At 48.5% G+C, this 16565-nt stretch overlaps 1 protein-coding gene across 9 annotated transcripts in view; it reads right to left on the bottom strand.

Annotated features, from left to right (window-relative positions):
* The window catches only part of ZMIZ1 (zinc finger MIZ-type containing 1), a 363277-nt gene extending 359521 nt beyond the window's left edge, over window positions 1-3756 (bottom strand). For 6 of the 9 annotated variants that reach the window (XR_003925726.2, XM_030030045.2, XM_030030046.2 and 3 more), the window contains exon 1: window positions 3619-3750. The gene's annotated coding sequence lies outside the window, so the exon portion shown is untranslated. Of the gene's footprint in view, window positions 1-3618 lie in introns of all 9 variants that reach the window. The other 3 variants (XM_030030050.2, XM_030030054.2, XM_030030051.2) reach the window with 2 other exon arrangements.
* Window positions 3757-16565: the final 12809 nt, after the last annotated feature.

Genomic DNA, 16565 nt, shown 5'->3' with positions numbered 1-16565 from the left:
ATTCCAACTTTGTTTCCCTTCTGGGATCTCTTTTTCTTCCTTTTCAGGAGAGAAACCAGGCTTTCCAGGCTACTAGTACAAACGACAAGTTGCTAAAAACCAAGCAACACTGTCTCCAACTATAGTATCAGTGATGTAACTGCCACCCCTGAGGGTTTGGGATTTGTTTCATTTTGGTTTTTTGTCGACACAAGACCTTTGGAGCCTACAAAAGTGGAAAAGATCTGGGGTAAAGGGCAAGCAACTCCCAAGAAAAGTTATGAATGGAAAGGTGCTACACAGCCTCCTCTCCTTTCCACCCCTTGTAACCGCTGCTGATCAGGACAAATCTTTCAGAGGCTGCAGAAACTGATCTATTATCTTTTGTGGGTTTCTTAAAATATTCCAAAAACAGAATTGTATGCCACATTAAGATCGCAGTTTTATTTCATCTCAGACAGCACAAAACACTCTCTGTATATATACAGAGCAACTCACTTCTTTCCTGAAACAAAGTTTTCATTGATCCTTTGCCACAGACTCAATTATTGTTTCTAATCATGATCAACGTTTATTTAAGGTATTGTGGACTGTAAACAATGTAAACAATAAAAGCATCTGTCCATGTTGACATGAATGTCATTGGCAGGTTAGATACCTATATCGACTGGTCCCGAGGGCGTTCTTTTTGAATTCTGAAAGCCCAAAGTAAATTTACATTACAATTTACAGAATAATCTTTAAATCAGCCACCTTCTGAGGCAGTGTTATCTTGAGTAGATAAAAACCATAATCTGTCAATTAAATTCCAGGAAATTTTTCATTGTTTTAAAACATAATCCTAAAGACACTTTGGGGGGGGTGTGGGGGTTTTTTTGTTTTTTGGTTTTTGTTTTTAAATGTGGAAGATTCTGCAAAATTCCTGGTCCTCCTCGCACCCATGGGGAAAAATAATACTCTTCTTGTAATTTGGCAGTTACAGATACACATGTAAAAAAAGTAGAAATCAAGACATTTTAAGACAACATTTAAAAAGTAAAGATAAACAGAAGAAAGGTCCTTGACTGTGCGATATTTAGAGGATTTCAAGTCATGTTTTCCATAGCCTCATTTTAAAAATGAGCAGCCTTTTCTTTCTCCTTCCCCCCCCACCCCAAACTCCGAGGAAAACAGTCACCAAATGCACTCAACTAGCCTCAAAGTCACACGTGCTCCACTGCAGATCTTGCTTTCAATGTGTCTTTTGTTTGATGGCTGGTGTTTCAACATCCTCAACTTGAACACAAAAAGGTCAGAGCGAGTATTCTGGCATTCACAGACCTGCACCAGGCCCCGCCAAGAGAAGATTGATGCCACCGTACACTTCCCCCAATCCAGAGAAGGAAGTGGGGGTTTGAATCCGAGACCAACTATGTTTGTTAGAGGAATCCTTCTCACAAAGACAGTCAGCGCTGTTTAGTTTTGCTCTGTTCCTCTGTGAAACTTTTCTGCTGGCGCTGGTAATACTTTTGAGTTATGAGTTCGGCCACCGTGCCACGTTACTGCCCCAGTATCGCGACCCGAACAGGTTCCTGCCAGTAAGAGGTTTTAGCCGTACATCCCAGCGAGCTCTCTTCCCCCCCCCTCCTGGTTTTGCTTCACCTCTCGGTTACCCCTGGTGCCCTTAGGCCTGCCGCCCTCGCCTCGGCTCCCCTGCCTGGGGAGGAGAGGCTGCACCATTAACCTTCCAGTGTGCAAGGCCAAGGTCCATATTGCAGCTGGAGAGAAGCTGTTGCTAAAGATTCCTTAAAAGCTTTGGCACTTCAAGGCAGTTGGGACTACTCAACCAGAGCTGGGAGCCAAAGCTTTGCCACAGCATTAATGGGCTTTTGCCCTTTTAAATTTTATAAGCCTGTCGCCTTTCTGATGCGCGCAGTTTTATTCAGAGTCCTAAATGGCCATTTCATATTTAAAAGAAAGCTTGCATAGGTAGCACCCTAAAACTACCCCAGGTCATTCATCTCCCCCGCTCCCCTACTGTCTCTTAGGAAACCTTTGATAGAGCATTTGTTCAGGCTGCCAAGTTAAATCCTCTTCTCTCATGTCAATGCATTGAAAAAAGCAGTCAGAACACCAGCTTCACTCAGGCCTGCTGAAGTAAATGGAGAAAACCAATTCCTCTGGCACCACAGAGCCATTAAGCCGTTTGCAGATTATTAACTGAAGCACAAAAACATACACCGCGCACAATCGGACGGCAACGCAGAGCTATTCCTTAAGTTAGCTTCAGTCTCAATAAACCGCCTATACGGCTGCAATTTGTAATCATTTGTGCAGCTGCCCTAACTGTTTAGCGGGACCCCGACAACCCCAGACAAAAGCCGTTTCGCCGCTATGCGGGGGTCACGCTTCCACCGCCGGGCACATTTCCCCTTTAATAAATATGGTGACGGGGGCTGCACTTGGAGCAGAAAACCCGAGACGCCTCCCCGCTCCCGTGCCCCTAATCGCAGCCTCCGAGGTAGCACCGAAATTAAACTTTACACGCGCAAAACAAAGTTTACGGTCTAAAAACCCGATTATAGTAACAACTTCCTCCCCCCGCCTCAGGCTGCCTTACTCCTTCCCCGCTCGCGAGCCAGCTCGGAGCGCTATCCCGAGCGGCACGGGGGGAATAAAAGCGTGGCTGGATGGCTCCTATTTTTATGTTTACATTCCTGAAGTGTCTTTTAACTGACTGCCATTCCCCCTCTCCCCGCGAGCAGCTCCGCCGGCCGCCCCTGGAAGCGCTTCCCCCGCTCCCCTCGCACAAAGGCGGGCGGGCGGGCGGCGAGCGGCGGCCGGGCCGGGCTCCCCCCCCCCGGCCCTCTGCCCCCGCGCCCCCTCCCCTCCGCCCCGACGGCTTCCTGGACAGATGCACCGGGGGGGAGGGAGGGGAGAGGAGAGGGAGGGACGGGGGGGGGGGGGGCTGCTCCTTCCTCCTGCCTGGCGAGGGAGGCCCCGGTCCCAACTGGCTCCCAAAACCCAGACATAAGGAATTTGCACCCAGGCAAGCTTCCCGGAGCCCGGAAAACAGGCGCAAGCTCCCCCACGCGTCTCCCCAGCCCCACACGCGCGGCCGGGCACGCACACGCAGCCGGGCGGGCGGGCACGCACGTCCCGAGCCGCGGCCCCGGCCCCGGCCCCGCCGCGGGGCTCCAGCCCGCCCCGACGGCGCTCGCCCCGGCCGGGGGCAGCCGCCGCCCCGGTCCCCGCAGCCCCCTTTGTTTTTGCGGCGGCTCCGACGCCCGCCCGCCTCGCGTCGCGGCTGCTGCAAGTTAAGACCCGGGCCGGGTCCCCCCGCGGCCCCGCGGCCGGCCCGGGAAGGGCATTTCCCGGGCAGAGCCGCCTCCCCGCCGCCGGGCCCGGCTCCACGGCTCCCCGCCCGCCCTCACCCCGCTCCCTCGGCGGGGACAGCCTGCCCCTTTAAGAAGTCTCCGCACATTTTCTCCCCTCGCAGAATAAATATGTTGGGGTTTTTTTTTTTCTCTCCCCCCCCCCCCCGTACACCTATTTCCCCAGCGTGGCCGCTCCATTGTTTCTGCTCCGCCGAGACGCAACCCCTGCCCGGCCGCGAACGGGGAGGTGCGAGCAGAGAGCGCAAATAGACGCGAAACTTACCTACGGATTGCAAAGCAGCCTTGCAGCAGCAAAATAATAAGGAAGAAGGCAGGCAAAATCCTCTCTCCCCAACTGATTTGCAGCTCTACTCGGGTATTTTCAAATATATAATTTTGTTTATTCCCCCCCTTTCTTCCTTCTCCCCCCCCCCCCGCTTTCTTTTCTCTTTCTCCCCCCCCCCCCTTTTTTTTCCTTGCCCACAGACAGTGAAAAGGAGCTCAATGTTAGTGGGTGAGTAAGTGAATCAACTAGCAGAGAGCACAGCAAGTTGAAGTGTCAAATTACATTGGCTATTCTATTACCAAAGGGCCATGCTTTGTGGCTGCTGGCAAAATCTGTCCCAGATTCCTATCTGAAAGGGAGCTGCCTCCTACAGGGATGTTCTTTCCTTCGCCCTCTCTCCCTTTTCCCTCTCCCCCACCTCCCCGCAGCCCCCCCTCCCCCCCGTCCCCCCACATCACACAAAGTTAAAAATCTTAGATACGAGTTAAAATACAAATATTGTCTTACAGTCTATTTTAAGGCGGGGATTCTCGGTTTAGTCCTCCCGAATACCAGGCACTCGGAAACCCTTCCACTCTGGCAGCTGAAAGCAGGAGAATATCTATCCTCCCGTCTGTATTTTTGTATTATTAAACAGGGGAAAACCACCCCGGACCCAATATACTCTCAAGCATGCGGTGCCTCCGTCTCTATCGCCTTCACGGGAGAATTTTTACGGGGATGGGAGGAACTACCGGGCGGGCAGGGGGAGCACACGGGAACGCCGAGACATCCCGCTGCTCCGCGGGTTTCACTTCAGGCGCCCCCCCCCCCCCCCCCTCATTTATTGCCACCGACGCCCCCCTCGGGGCCGCTGTTATTTTCAGAGCCCGGAGCTCCCGCCACCCAGGTAGGAGCGGGGTTCTCCCGGGGGTCCCCGCCCGCCAGCGGGGCTCTGCCGGGGAAGCCGGCGGGGCGGGCCGGGCCGGGCCGGGGAGGCGGCCCCGCCGGCGGGGGGGCTGGGCCGGGTCGGGCCGAGCCGGCAGAGGCCGGGCCCCCCCCCGCCGCCCTGAGCGCGGCCCGCGGCGCTAACAATAGGGCGGGTTTGTTGGGTTTTGGTTTTTGTTTTTGTTTTTTTTTTTCCTCCCCTCCTCAGGAAATCCAGCCCGATTTCCAGGGAGAAAATAACAAGAAACCGTCCTTGTCTGACGAGCACCAATCTGCTAAAAAACAACTCCCTCGACTTCTCTTCCCCTTGATAAAACACTTCCAGGACAATCAATATTTTATGATGAGTTGTTAATAAGCCTAATATATTCATCCCTGCTCCAACGGGGCTTGTTAGATTATGCAATTAAGATAAGCAATTTAAACAGCACTGTGCAGCTCTTCGCCGGTCACATTCGTCTTGTTGTTGGAGGAGGAGAACGATCTGGACTTTAAAGGGATGTCGGATTACTCGGCGAAGGGGGGAGGATTTTTTCTTTTTTTTTTTTTTTAATAACGCGTGCAGCTGGAATCGCGCGTTTATGTCGCTCTCCACGTCGGTAACCCCGCGGGCCTCCCCCGGGGGCGCTCCCGCCCCCCCCCCCCCGAGCCCCCCCCCGACGGCTGCCGCTGATTTACGTACTGATTTGCATGGGGCGGTTCAGGCGCGGGGACGGCGGCGAGCGGGGCCGCACCGCCCGCCCGCCCGCTCCCGCGGCCCCCTCGAGGGCAGCGCCCCCGGCGCGGCCCTCCGCCCCGCTCATTTACGCCTTCGTGGCTTCCCCGGAGGAGAAAAAAAAAAAAAAAAAAGCAACTCTTCCCGCCGCTCTTCCCTCCTCTGCCAGCCCCCCCCCCCCCGCTCGCCTCGGGGGGTGCAGGGGGGACCCTGCGGGCCCGCCGCTTGCGCCCCGCCGCCCCCCCCCCCCCAGCGAGAAAGCAGAGCGGCGGCCCGCCCGCCCCCGTACCGCTGCGGCGGGGGGGGAGGCGGGGGGGCGGGCAGCGCCCTCCCCACCCCCGCGGGGGCGGCCAGCCGGTGGCGGCCGGCGCCTCCCGCCGCTCCGGCGCGGCTCCGGCTCCGCGTTTTGCGTGCGGCCGCGGTGTCAGCCGGGGAGCGCCGAATAACAAAGACAAGTTTGAGAGCAGCCGCCGCCGCCGCCGCACAGGCTGCCAGTGACGTCAGGGAACAATGCTGCTGCCAGCCAGCCCGCCCGCCCCGCGCGCGCCCGCCGCCCCTTAAAGGCGCACGGCCACCCCGCGGGGCCCCCCGCGGCCGGGGAAGGGAGGGGGCGCCTCCACCGGGCGCCCCCCCCCCCTTGACACCCCCCCCGCCGGCGGGGCACGCCGCCCGCCCGGGCGGGGAGCGGCGCCGATTCTCCGTGTCACGGCTCCCCGCCGTGCCCCGCGCGGCCCGGCGCCGCCTGGCCTCCGCCGCCCCTGACCGCTCCCCTCAGCTGCCCCAAAGACGCGGCGGCCGCCCGGGCGGGAGCCCTCGGCCTCCGCCGGGCCGGGCCGGGGCCCCGCGGGGGTGGCAGGCCGCGGCCGCGAGGGGCAGGGCGGGCCGGCAGCGGTGGCGGGGGGCGCGGGGTGCGCTGCGGTCGCGGCGACGCGGCCTACGGCCGAGGGGCAGGTGCGGGAGCCGCAGGGCCGGCTGCCGGGTGCCGCGCGTAGGAGCCCTGTTACCCGACAGGGGAGCGTTTTCTTCTAAGGTCGGGGCCCTTCGGGGCTGCGGGCTCACCGAGCGGCGCAGCCCCGGGGGCGAGGACCCGAGTGCCGCCCTCGGCCGCTCCGGCAGCGACCCCCGCGCCTCTTCCCTTCTGCTGTGCGCCGCCCCCCCAGCCCCGAGCCCTGCCAGCCCCGGCGATTGCAGCCCCCAGCCCCCAGACGAAAACAGCGGATGCTGTTTAGTCAGTGCAGCCCCCAAGTCATCCCACTCCTGCACAGCGTTTGCTGTCCATTATTAAAACAGGCGCTGAATAAACCCAGCCTCTTAAGTAACCGACAATGGCACTGTAGCAATATAGTCATTTCCTGATAATCACACAGATGTCATTGCATCATACCTTAATAGTAAATTAATTTGCAATTACTATTTTTTTAAGGCATCAGCTTGGTAAGGTGTCAAAACATCTGTCTTGGACACAGGCAAAGTCGAGCAGTAGGTTTGATGTTTCATCGCTTGAAACCATCTTACAGAAATATAAGATTAGAAAATTAAACATGTCTCTGTGCAGAAAAGCAATTACCAGGGCACAGCCTGTCCACTGTACTTAAGCATAACTTCCACTGATGTCATCCAGGCAGAAAGCAGATTGGTAATAACACATTTACTTTTTCAAGCTTTTCGTACTTTTGCGGGAGAATACTTTCCACATCACCACATCGTGCAGCATTTACCAGCTGCATCATCCTGCCATCTTTCAGAAACTAAGTTGCTTGATTAGTACACGGCTAGGAAAATAAAGGTCTTGCAGGAAATAAGTTGGGTGATTTAGCAGGTCCCATTGTGCCCTCTGAGCAGGTCTGTCTTACATCGGTGTGTTCAGGGGCACCGAAGGGGCCTGAGGCGATACCTGTCCAGAGGGGGTGCGCAACTGCAACAGCCTTGGCCGCCTGCGGTCATTAGAGACCAGACAGCACTTGCAGTGACAGCAAGCGTTAACTGGTGTCAGGGCCAGATCCCAACTGCTACGCCTGCCACTATAGAGCTCTCCACCTTCTCAGCTGCAGGAGACATTCCGTATTTCCTCCACAGGCTGCGTTAGTCACCCGCTAGGTTTTGGCCCAAAAGTGGTTGCAGCAGTCAGTTTATATCTAGTATATTTATCAGTTTGTAAATAAAATTTAACTCTCTAAAGATTAGGAGGGCCTTAGTTTTCTCTGACCTCCACTGATATAATTCATGAAATTAGAAAGGTGCCTCTAACCCATGTTGACGTGCTTTCTTTCAGCCAGGGACTGGGCTAACGCACAACAAAGAATAAAGCACTTTTATAGCTGCCCCAGTTCACTGCCAGTCGCCTGCTGGGGCATAAAGGGTGGACTGGCCACTTGGACTGAAAAAAAGGGGTTAGGAGTTTAGGGTATGGCAGGGCTGGCTTAGATTATTCAGCGCTGTCCCAAGAAAGCCCCTGCAAGGAAAGCGCTCAATTAGGCTGATCAGCCTCATTTTCTAACTCCGTTGCAATGTCAGAGCAAAGCAAAAGCGGTATTTGCAGCATGATCAAGGATTAGGCCCTTTTTGTTTGTCTTAGGAGACCAGGCTGCTTTTTGCAAATGAGCGCTTTTGACAATTTTGAGATGGAGAGCTCTCGTAACTAGCCTTAAAACAGAAGCTGTGCAAGCTTCAGCGCATGATCTCCTATCATGGCTTAACAGCGTTCTGCTGCTGCAGTAGCAAAGCCGTCAGCGAGCAGGCAGACAGACAGTTATCCACATTATTCCACGCTCTGTGGTGGGCCTGTCCACAAAGGATTAGACCAAATCTGCTAACCTCATTTCTGTTATATAACCTAAGACAGATCTGAACTCTTTTCTCCAGAGGATTGTATGTTAAACCAGAGTATCACCTCCCCCTAACCCTCTTCAGCTGTAGTTCAAATTAGGTTTTGCTGCTATCATAATTCATACTGTACCATAATAAAAATGGAATTGCTTGAGCTGGCATGTAGACATTGTGTCTAGACATACCCAGGTTACTTGTATACAAGTTTTATCAGGTAACTGCTATCGGTGCAGCTTTTTGCAGCATAGGCTTTAGAGCAGACCGTGGAGACCAAAGGGAGTAAGTGCTTAGATCGCAAGTCCACACTGAGCTATTGGGCGCTACAGCCATTAGCAACTAAGCTGCCTAGTTTAAGAGCTAGCTGAAGTAAGCTCAACATGGACTGCAGGTGTACAACATGCACAAAAGACTGCCTATGATCGGTGCCGATTTCATAATAGGGTCTGACATCAGCATTGCTTTTCTTGTAGCTGTTTGCAGTGGTCGTGTCAGTCACGCGCATGGCACCGCCACACCTGATGCTCCCCAGATACACACATTTTGAAGTCTTCCGAGCCCTCACGGAACTGTTCATCCATCAACACAGATCTCTGATCTACTCTTCTGTCCTAACCCATGGGCTTATCTCATGCAAATGCTTACTCAGATCAATAGTTACGCTGAAGTTTAGCTAATACTGCCTCAAAATGAGGGAGGACAAGTCTTTTCCCTACTTTGCAACAGCATAGGATGCCGGGAGTAATACTGCTGCATGCAGTTAGGTTACACCAGTGTGAAAGTGAGATTAAGTGAGGCTGCAGTCAGGCTGTACACATTTCACTATGCACAGTGAGAAACTGGTACAGTTTATTGAGGTCTATGTCCATTTTTATCTTTTCGTTAATAGTATGGGAAAGAAAACAGGGTTTATTTGGATTCTTAAATTAGAGATGAAATTGCTATGCAAAGACATTAAGGAAATTTGCAGTTATGCAACGGGAGTCCTAGAGGAAAAAGTAAACAATTTTACTAGAGAAAAACAAATTGAAAACAATTACGAGACGTTAAGAGGGAAGTGGCTGGAGGTTTGGACTTTTTCTTTTTTTCCCCTTCCCTTTTCCTTTTGAGGCCTGAAAACATTTGCATATGGTCTTAAATTTGATCCCTCTTTGGTCCTCCTCAACCTATACTGGCTAAGTCATAGTCACTTGTGACTAAGATGAGGGACTGGATTCCTCCAAGGAAGCTTCAGCATGACAGGGAAGGAAAGCAGCAGCATCAAGGCATCTTTTAGTCACTAAGGAAGCACGTCTTTTATGGGAATTTACACTCACACCTCCTTTTACAGTCAGTCTTTCTGAACCAAGCTGCTACTTATGCCAGTCTTCTGCAAATTGTTCCATGTACTCAGAAGCCTGAAACTCTTCTAGGGGCTGTTTGGGGTGCCACAGTAAGGCAGCATATACACTCAACAAGCCTCTAGTCTTGCAAACACAAGACCTGAGTAACTATGACTCTTGAGTAACCTCTGAGAAACTTTGCACCCATGGCTCAGTTAAGCATGGGGTATACTCTGAGAAGGATCAGACCTGTAGTTTACAGCATTGTACTCAGCCTTCACGTGCACACCGTGCTGGATTAAGCAAGGTAATTTGATTAGTTTGGCAAAAAGAATAAAGCTTTTAAAAACACAGTGTAGGAAGATAGCACTGAAATCCAGGATGTATGCCTTCATGAGTCAAGGATACAGCTTAAAAACAAAAACAAAGAAGAGCTGAAAGGATAGGAAGAGAAGGCATACCATGTGCTTATAACATACTGAAAAGGAACTTAACATACGTGAGCTGAGGAAATGCAGCATTGTAAACATGCTATTTATATAGTGCCAAAAGTATACTTTTATGGGGACATAAATGTTAGTCACCCCAGTGCATACAATCTTTCCTTCTAAAGATGATAAAGACACTGCCCTGTCACAGCCAAACCAAAGTCCAAATTCAAGAACCAAGCACGTCTCAACTTTGAGAAATCTCAAATCAAAATTTGGTTGGGTAAAGTCACTTGACTCGTGCAAACCTTGCCCATAAAGCAAATAACTCCCAAACATTGCAACCGAGATTTGCAAATAGGGACTTTAGTCACTTCTGTTGTTATTAAACTCTTTTCTAGCTACACCATACAGTTTCAGGAGGAAAAAGTGAAAAAGAAAACAAAACCTTATCCAAGTTTAAACTCGGGGGAATGTATTCAGGCAGAATATAATTAGCAAAGCTGGAAGATGGCCAGAGTGCTATGCGCAACATCATGCTTTTACAAAAATATACCCAAGGATTTTGAATGACCGCAAACGTCAGGACCTTATTTTTAATCTGCTCCAAATAATGCAATTGGGTAACCTTATGTAAAACCAGACTTGAGAGCATTTCACTTGGTACGTTAGCAGAGATGTGGATTCCTGTTTCAGAGATGGTAGAGGAAATACTACCGTGTCTTTCTATCACTTGACTACCTACTGCCAGATTTTGACAGTAAACAGGTCTTCTTTTAGCCTCACCGAATTTTAATGGAGAGAGGTAATGAGATTTAAAGAACAACAAATGCAGCCGTGTGTGGAGCATGAATGTTGAAGTCCGAGTTCTACTTCTGTTTCTCCCCTTGTCTTCAGCTCTTATCTGACCCAGTCAGGAGACAGAGATAACCAGTAATACCAGCACCAAGCAGAGAACTCTTAGGTTGAACTCTGGTCTGAGTTTCCGTGAGAGATTTTAGTCTAAACTAGCCAGCCTGACAACGTGAAAGGACAGCAAACAACAGTAAAATAAGATGTTATTATAAGGACAGCGAGGACTGCTTCATATCAGACAGAGCTTGCCAGAACATTATAATGCTTCTTAACGCAGCTAATCATGCTAAATAAAATGTAGCCTTAAACACACTTAGGACTAGCATTCTCAACAGGGCCTCCCATTTAGCATGCAGCATAATTTTTTTTTTTTTTTTTCCTAACCAACTGTATTTTGTACCACAAGGGATGGTTAATACAATTTTGGAAAAAGAAAAAATAAATTCATAAAATATGAATAAATAACCATAAGTTGTTTACACAAATAAACATTCTGGGGCATGGGATTTTATTCAGTAATTGCCATATTGGTCATAAAACATGCCTGAGAGCCCAAAGTATTATTTTATTGCATTTAGCAGCAACAATTAGCCTCTCAATTTTTCACTGCCTTAAACAGTATGGTTTTCTACTCTCTAAGAAGAGGTAAAAAAACCAAACAAAACCCAGGCTCTTCCGTGTGGCTGTACACTCCACAGGCATATGTGCAAGTGGCACAAAAGACCATCAAGGCTTGAACTGTGATCTGTGCAGTGTAGGAAACAAAAAGCAGCAGACAATTTTCCTTTCTATTCTGGGGACTACATAGGACAGAGGGAGCAGTGAAGAATTTTGTAATAAGGCGCTCTCGCAGAAGTACCACAGAGCAACAAATTCCTTACAGCTGAATAGGAGAATAAGTGCAAAACTGAAGACAACAGGAAGAGGTGTGGTCCCTAATGCATCATTTGCTGTATTTTATTGTCTGTGAGCCAAGAGAAGTAGAAGGCCACTGAAATCCCTCAAGATCAGAAGAGCCCAGAGAACTACTGAATTAGCAGGCTTCCTAATGCTTGTCTGGTTTTTTTTTTTTTTACATGAAATACTTTCTATAAGAAAGGAAGCATATGTTTTGCAAGAGAAAGCATTCATGAGCTGAAACTTCTCCCCCCCCCCCCCCCCCCAATTAATCTTTGAGTTAAGAAAGATAAATAATTAAGTAATTTGGAAACACTTGTTTTTCCCCAGTAGTAGACATTCAGCTAAACATGGCAGCCAAGGGGCATGTCACGAGGACTCCAGTCTTGCAAACACTTGTAACTGGAGGAAAAGTACAGGTGTGACAGAAATTTGGGAATTCCATTCAGGTGAACTACAGATGCGATAGAGGATGTAGATACTGATGCAGCACAGTTACCTCACAATTTGGATAATTAACCCACGGGTAATCAAGAATTGACAGTATCGCGCTAACTGCAGAAGCTACTACATCCTGGAAACATTGCTGGGAATATCTATCTTGTATTTTCATCTCACTAGAACTCTAATTTGGACAGCTTATTGACCTACTTACAGTATGCCACTGCTTTCAGCGTGTTAACCCCCCCATCCCCAAACACTCACGGCTATTTCAAGTAAGTGCAAGAAAAAGAAAGACGAAACTACAGATGTTGCTTGTGCATACAATCAATGCATCCCTCCCCCACTAAAGTTTAATAAGGATTGTTAGTACATCATTGTAGCTGGTAATTGTGTAGGTACACATGGTAATTGCATGTATTTGCACTAATTATGTAAATGCACAATAATTAAAGCTCGAGGGTTTTCATGGTATATTTTTAAGACACTCATGGATTTGTCATGGCAAAAGTGTCAGTCATGTAACCTAGTGGGAAAGGGGAGGAGGAGGAAGCTCAGGAGGACATGCTTCTTAAATAAAATACACAGATTTTTAAATAAATAAGTGGATAGAGGACACTACTTCATCATCAAACACAGCTGTCATGCCTGGGCACAGTTTCTTTCAGAGCCTCTTATCAGACTTAAAAAAAAAAAAAAATTCTAGAAAAAACCCCAAACACATTGAGTTTTTCATGGTAGGTTAAAACTAGAGATCATGTATTCCCCCACTTTCTCCACTTAATGTCCCAGCTTTTCCCATTTAGCCAGTGAAAGGCAGGAGGAGAAATGAATTTGTGCTCTCTTTTTGCTGTTGTGGTGATCACTTGCTAATATTACCAGTTTGCTTCCTCTCCCAGAGGCCTTATCACACTCCACTGAATACGTCAGTGGAAATATCCTGGCACTGCTTGGATTTGGATCGATCTCCCGGCACAGCGTGCTGCCTTAGCGCAGGAGTCGCACACTGGAGGTTCAAGTTGCTTTTGCCTCAGCGTCTTCCCCCTTTTCTACCTTCTCCTACGACTTCAGCCACCCCCCCCCAAGTCTTCAGGGGCGAACTTGCAGGGTCCCTCTGGGGAGCACCCAGACCCTCCTACAAGCGCTTCCCCAGCACACCGGGCAGGAGCCGCCCGTTCCTCCCCTCCGCCCCACGCCGCAGCCCGAGGCTGAGCACGCCACGGCACAGCTGCTCGCCACAGCCTTTGCTCCTGCGCTCCGTGGACCTTTAGGGTCTTGGGGAATTAACTACTCCTTAACGACTTCAGGCCTGCAAAGGAATCGCAGCATTAGAAACACACAGCGTACGTCTCCTCCTACCAAGACAACAAACAGGGACACGCGTTGTCCAGCTGTTTAGCTAGTTTTAGTCACCTCCGACAGCAAACCCGAGCAGCTCCCTAGAACAATCCCGTTATCCTTTTGCCAGGAGCACAAGGGGCTGTTCAAGCAGCACAGCAACGAAACAGAAGGTGCTATGAATTCAGAGCGCTACTGAGCATTTCACACTGAAAAGCTTTCCGTTTCAAAACACGTTGTTTGAGATCTTAATTACTTAAGTGCTGGTTTTTTAGTCACTGAAAAGTATCTGCATTCATAAGACTTAAACCCCTTAAAAAGCATCAACCTGACTTGTACTTAATGCAGAAATATTCTTTACACCACCACCCCCCATTTGATTTTGGGGGTGCTTGTTGGTTCCCACAGTGCAGCTGCGGTCTCACTTGTTCGTACACAGCTACCCATCTTCACTCGTAGACACCTCAACAGAGAGTCAACGCCAAGAGTTTTAAGCTACCAGGGCCTAATAGCTTAACCCAAGACACAAAAGAGCTTCCTCAGGATTTGCAACAAAGCTTTGACAAGATTTATAGGACTCATAATCACACATCATTACTTATTTAAACCTAACCCTACATACATGGGTCAGAAAGCTCTCTGTTCATAGCACCTACCTTTACTGCACCCCAGCACACCACCAGCTACACTTCTTATGTGTAGGACTGAAGACAGGCTACTCCAGGGTAACAGAAGATACGAAACTATATTCTGCAACCTTGAGACACCGATAGGGCTGTACTACAAGCCTCCAAACCCTTCCCTAAGGCTCTGTACAGTGTACCCCACCGCTAATTTCAGGTGTGTTTTTAGTACAGATGTTTCAAATTGGCAACTCAGCCACAGCTGGGGCAATAATTAGTTCTCTCTTTAATACTTCCTGGGCTGGAGGAGTTGTCAGGAGCTCTTTGTTGTTGCTTTTTAAACTTATTTTTGAAGGTACAATCTGCCAATTGTTTTCTGTCTTCAAAAAAAACCCCAAGCCTAAACCCAACAAACCCTTCTCCCCCCAGATGTCCAAACCCCTACTTCTGAGAATAGGACTAATAAATGTTTCTGCACTTAAAACATAGAGGAAAGAAATGACTAGAACTACGGTTCAATTGAAATAGCATATTTTTCCTGATGCTCTAAACAAGTTTCATAAGATTCAGGGGCTTTTTTCAAAAAAATGTGATTTTGAAGATACTCTTTCAATTTTAAGCTAAAATTAAATAACAAATGTGATAAAAATTGATCAAACCTGGTATAAAATTATTTTAAAAGCAAAATTATTATAAATTTTATTTTAATTGGTGGGGTTCCATCAAACAAAAGCTGCCTGGGACAGAAACTATTTTCTACTTTATTTCTAACAATAGACATATTTTCAAAGTTTTTATTTCCTATATTAATAAGAATGCCTGCACTCATGCTTGATGGGGCTTGTGGTAAGGTGTAATTTTAAATTTTTCAATTTGCAGTAAAGTGTTTTTTAATTGAGAATCTTGTAGGAGTACAGAGGACTTCACACAAATGCAGTCTTTCTGAGAAAAGGGAAGTATTGGTACAACAGTGATCTGTTGTATTAATTTCCTTTAATTTTTCAGTAAATCCATCTGTTCTTCAGATAATGGATGGTGGATGTCTAAAACCACAGAATATGGGGTTTGTGGGCATGAATGGAAAGCAGGCGAGTTGTGTTACAGCTGGAGCACATTTTCTGTGTGTCTGTAGGGAATTTATTTCAGCTTGTCTTTGTTGTACAGCAGCATTGTGAAGCTAAGTTAGAGCTTTAACTTGTGTTAATGCAGGACCAAAGGTCTTTCGGATGTTTATGTCTAGCGGCAACTGGTATGATAAACACTTGCTTCCAGCATCAGGACTACCCAAGCTGAGTAAGCCTGCAGTCCAGTAAGGTCCCTTGGACCTGATGCTCCTGCTCATGCTGCCCAAATACATTTGCATAGGCAGGAAAAAACTAATACCTCTGTTTGGGGAAGATTTACAGGTCATAAGGAGAAAAATGAATTTGTCTGGGCCCTAGGGATTTCTTAAAGGACTAGTGAATTGAAGGCATTTGTGATATCTACTAATATTATTCATATATATCCTTTTAGTATCTCATACTCCAGCTGTGAGCTGCAATGCTAGTGATGCCAGGCCTGGTGCAAACACAGAGCTGTTCTCTTCATATTGCCTAACTGTCACTGTTGCTTTTCCAGTATGTTTCAAAAATCTTTTTACCAGTGAGGTCAGCACCAGCATCTCCATTTCACGGGAGGGAAAACTCTATCATCAAAAGGTGAAATGTCCACAGCCACCTAGAAGACCAATAGAAGAAGGCCGTGTAGATATTTTAGTGCTCGTCCTGCTCCCTCTTTACTGCTCCAGTGCAAGCACCTTCTTTTGTGAAGCATCCCTCTGGCCAGTGCCTAATTTATGAAAACAGTTTTGGTTAATCAGGTTAGAAAAAGCAGTTTGCTGGTACAGCTTACATTCACATTCCTTAGCAAAAAGATTTGCACTGTTAACTTGTCTGAAAATCATGTCCACAGTGTCTCAAATTGATAGCTTGGACATGAAAATATCTGCAGTTAGCAAACAGTTGATTTAGAAATTAAACATCTGTGGGATTCTTTTAGCCTGCATGAAAAATACGAATAAATGTTGTTAAATACAAGTAGGTCTAAGCAAATACAAATATATGCATATCAATGTACATCACAGGTGGTGGCTGTGAAACGAACTGGTTGCTCTGAGATGCTCACACGACAAATGCTGACACAGCAGGTTATTCCGTAGGGACTGTTGGACTATACGAACCGTGGCTGTTCCAAGCCTGTTCGTGGTGAAGGCGTCCTTTACTGGATATTTGCAACCCCAACACCAGCAACAGAAGATATTCTTGCAAATCTAGGCATCGTGATTGACTTAAAAATCAGTGGCAGATGCGTGACCAGAACCTGTACCTGAACCTGTCCCTGAACCTGTCCCTGACAGGGAAGCTGCATTGTCAAGTGCCTTGTTCCAACAAGTCGGCAACAGTGTCTGCATATTTTAAATCGCTGTGTTGAGTCATCGTCATTTAAATGGAACTTAAACCACCTGAGCTTGCCATCCTTACTAACCTGCTACAAACTGTCTGTGGAGTTTTCCCTTTGTGGAGCAGGTGCAGCC

This window comes from Aquila chrysaetos, chromosome 11 (genome assembly GCF_900496995.4).
Source record: "Aquila chrysaetos chrysaetos chromosome 11, bAquChr1.4, whole genome shotgun sequence".
Lineage (NCBI taxonomy): Eukaryota > Metazoa > Chordata > Aves > Accipitriformes > Accipitridae > Aquila > Aquila chrysaetos.
Note: the sequence above shows the minus strand (reverse complement) of the source record. Positions and strands in the feature narration are given on the sequence as shown.